Consider the following 3965-nt stretch of genomic DNA (forward strand, 5'->3'; position numbering starts at 1 on the left):
AAATATAAACATCTCTAATTTCTGAACATTTTCGCTTATAACTTTTTTGTTTATAGTTCTACGATAAAAAGTTACTGAACCTAAGTTGTAGAGAATTTAATTTTCAACGAATAATGTTAACATTGTTTTATTATCAGATAAATAGTTTAAGAGATATATCGTAAAAACCATTTCAACCGCTATTTTCAAGATGGCGGCCGTGGGACAAGGGTGGCGACCCCACAAACTTGGTGATAGCTTCACACTGACCCCCCCTACACATCAAAAAAATAAAATTGCGTCCTCTAAAAAATGCGACCCCAAATGTAACTTTTCAATGGACCATTAACACATTAATGAAAATCACAAAACCTGTTTGTTTTGCATATAGGGTAACGGCACCAGTGGTCAGCCAGGCACCAGTGATCAGCCTATTGCGTTGTTTATTGGCCATAAATATCGCTGTAATCAAACTAACCAAATCACGCGCACCTTAATAGAAGCTCTGTTTCGTTATTGGTTCATGCATCACGCGATAGGAGCAGCAGGGGGTCAGGGGAGAGAAGTAAACACGTTCGTACAGGTGCTGTCCGCCGACAAGAGCAGAAGTGTCATGTCTGCAATATTTTTTGTTTCATGTGGTGCTCTTTTGAAAGGTGAGAAATAACATATTTTAGTATGAAATGTGATTGTGTTTTATAGATAATAACTTTATAGATTACTTAGAGCATTTAATTTTGTGAAATTTGATAAAAAATATTGTTTTTTTACTTAAAAATTTGAGGGGCTGACCATTGGATACTGATTTTTTATGAAAGATCCAATGGACAGCCCCTGGGGCTGATTACTGGGTTTATTCCTAATTGTTAGAAAACCCAGTGGTCAGCCGCATTTCAAAATATTTTTTTCAAGCGGCTGACCACTGGGTCTCAATCTGTGGTCTCAATGATCCAGTATTCAGCCACGATGTTATTGAAATAATATTTGAAGTATAAATTCGAATGTTTGTGTTTAAATCTATAAGTAATACTTCATGTTAGTTAAGTTTTACCTGAAATAATTGTATTATGTGTATTCATATCCAAAAGTTATTATTGTTCCCTTTTTTTTCTAGCTAAAAATGCCGCCAAGACAACAGTATCCTCCAGAGAAATCCTCCGAAAGAGATCCTCCTGTGGTTGATTATAATTATATACATATATTGTGGATTATAGATACATCAAGAATATTATAAACTAATATTGCTGATTTCTTTAAAAATAATTATTGCTGTTTTCATGATAAATAATAAGAAGTACCTAGAAAATAAGAAGACACAAAGAGATTGTAATAGTATGTTTAAAATAATATTTGTATTATGTGCGATATACATTTTTTTGTGCTAAGTGAATCGTTGCTATAAAAATGTGATTAATATAGTTGATTTAGATATAACATTGTTTATTTTGATCTCATAATTAGTTATACTTACTAAAGGCTGAACACTGGGTTCAACAAGGCTGTTTATTGGTTTTTAGAGGCTGTTCACTGGGACACTGGGCCATTTTTTGTTTAAAATTAATTATATATTTTACTAAGAGAATTATTGTTTTTGATAAACGCTGATTCGAAACTACAATAAACAATAAATCCATACATGTTGTACGTTTTTTTATTCGACGATTATTGTAGAAATGGCAATTGTCAAAACTTCAAAAAGCTGTTATGAGGCTGACCACTGGTGCCGTTACCCTACATATAATGTTATATTTTACGTGCAGTATATTATTACAAAATTTGTAATCATAAATTTATAAAGTTGCGTATTTAGCGATAACTCATTAACACCGACAACAAAGTTATACAAGTACTTTAGATTTATGTAATTTTACCTTATCGATTTACATAAACGGATTAGAAGTTTGGGTCCGGATGGATTTAAATAATAAATGGGATGCGATTCAAAGTTGCTGGGTGCAAAACTTTATATAAAGGAACGCCGAGATGGGATCACGGTCATTTATTATCAACTTTCCTTACACCACTTGAAGAAAAGATCATTAATTTAGTTTCTATCACAAAATCACAAATTTTTTAAATCAACTCATCAGTCTTTATAATAAATAATTCTTGTATCTGCAAAACTATATTATAATTACAATAAAATTTGTAATTAAAGTAGGTAATATAGAATATTAAAATTAACACGAATTTAAACATAATTTACAAATTGTCCAAGTCACTTCTACTTCATTATTAAACATTTAATATTGTATAAAATAACGAGAGCGTTAAAAAATAAGAAATTAAATTTCACTCAAAATTTCGTACGTAAAAAATTCTCAGGGGAGCTAATTAAGATTATATTAAATTTCGTGAACATAATAGATATTCAGAAAGTTTAATATCCATTCCTCTTTATCATAGAATGGATCCATGAACGTATTCTGGAAGATTTACTTTCATTGTTTAATATTTAATGAAGGTGTTTGTTCGGGGAGCAGATAATTCGATTCATCAAGTTTCGTTTGTTAGGACTCGAGACGCTTCAATAATAAAGTTCGTTATTGGGCTCACTTATCGTGAACGAACGAAATATAGAATAGGGCTCCCTGGAGATTTGATCGGATAAGTATTCCATGAGAAAACCGTATACAGGTTACATTATCGATGATTACGTTCTCGTATTTATGGATCAGTCTCTGGCTGTATCCCTATAAACTACCTACTAACAAGGTCTTTTGTATACCGGCATAATAGTTTTGATGAATCATTCCAAATTTTAGATAGGGTATAACAACATCTTGAGTTCTTACATAACTGTTAATTCATATTAGAACTTAAGATGTGGATATTTAGAATATAGACTAAAGAATTATCCCCAGTTGACACTAAATATTCTGTGTTCATTGTAAACACTTACTTACTCAATTTTGAGAAAATAGCGAAATGATTAAAATACTTTTAAAAAAGTAACAGAAATACCGCTTCCAATTATGAATAGCCCACTCACAAAAGTTGACCTGTTAACAAGCTTCATCCACATCTGTCCTGATTCAAAAGTTTCAGTCTACACTCACACATGCAACCAGCTGCATCACATCCACAGCTGGCCGTATCTTTATCAGAAGACTGCACTCGTACGTGCCTCTGGCCAACGACACTTTGCGAGTCTTTTACCCTCAGTAACAAGCGTTTTGAGACACCTGCAATCAACACTATTGTTCTTGCTTACTTTGTGCATTCTAAAGCTGAGGAAGTCGGAATATAATAAATGTCTAAGAACCAGACTAGATTCTGGAGTCCAGTAATTACTAAGTTAATAAGTCCATATAGGTATTACTTATAACAATTTGAATTAATGAGCCAGAAATCAGCATTGACTATTGTTAGTAATTCAGCTTATTAACTGATTGCTTAAGGTGATGAATTAATTTTTCTAACATTTACGGCCCTTTTCAAACCTTCGTAATTTTTATATTATTAAAGTTGTCGTGATGAAAATTCTTGACAAGAAAGTTCAATAGTAACACAATACGTCTACCGTTTTAGAAACATGATTCCATGATATTTTCTCGATAGAAAAAAAATACAAAGTTATCATTGTTATTTTTTTTTAATCTCTGGCATCTTCAAAATAACAAACGTAAAGTTACGACTTTTTGGATATTAACTATAAAATATACAACCTATACGTCTACCGTGTTAGAATTTTGAAATATGCGATGGTTTTGAAATAAACAAGAAATACTTGAAATTAGCGCGCGACCAGCCAATATAGCGAGAGCCGCCCTGTACCTTCCTACCCCGATCGCTGCACGAGTCATTCCCGCTACGGCCGTCACACGGGGAACTTGTGTCGCTCTCGCAATCGTAAAAAAGGGTGACAACACCATAAGACAAAATGAGACAAATGGGGACAATAAAGAAAATAAGAAGAAGAAACATAAAGGTTGGAGGAAAAAGAATGCTTACAATTGGAACAAATTAATGAAGTAAGTTGGTTT

At 32.6% G+C, this 3965-nt stretch overlaps 1 long non-coding RNA gene across 1 annotated transcript; it reads left to right on the forward strand.

Moving 5' to 3' along the window:
* The first annotated feature begins 381 nt into the window (after nt 1-381).
* LOC149910218 (uncharacterized) lies at nt 382-1614 on the forward strand. The gene is made up of 2 exons (XR_016457280.1): nt 382-635; nt 1094-1614. It is a non-coding gene; the product is annotated as an uncharacterized LOC149910218 (long non-coding RNA).
* Nucleotides 1615-3965: the final 2351 nt, after the last annotated feature.

The sequence above is a fragment of the Colias eurytheme genome, chromosome 2, assembly GCF_061535395.1.
Source record: "Colias eurytheme isolate Ceu_HAF_F1 chromosome 2, ilColEury1 Martin Lab GWU primary, whole genome shotgun sequence".
NCBI classification, from domain to species: domain Eukaryota; kingdom Metazoa; phylum Arthropoda; class Insecta; order Lepidoptera; family Pieridae; genus Colias; species Colias eurytheme.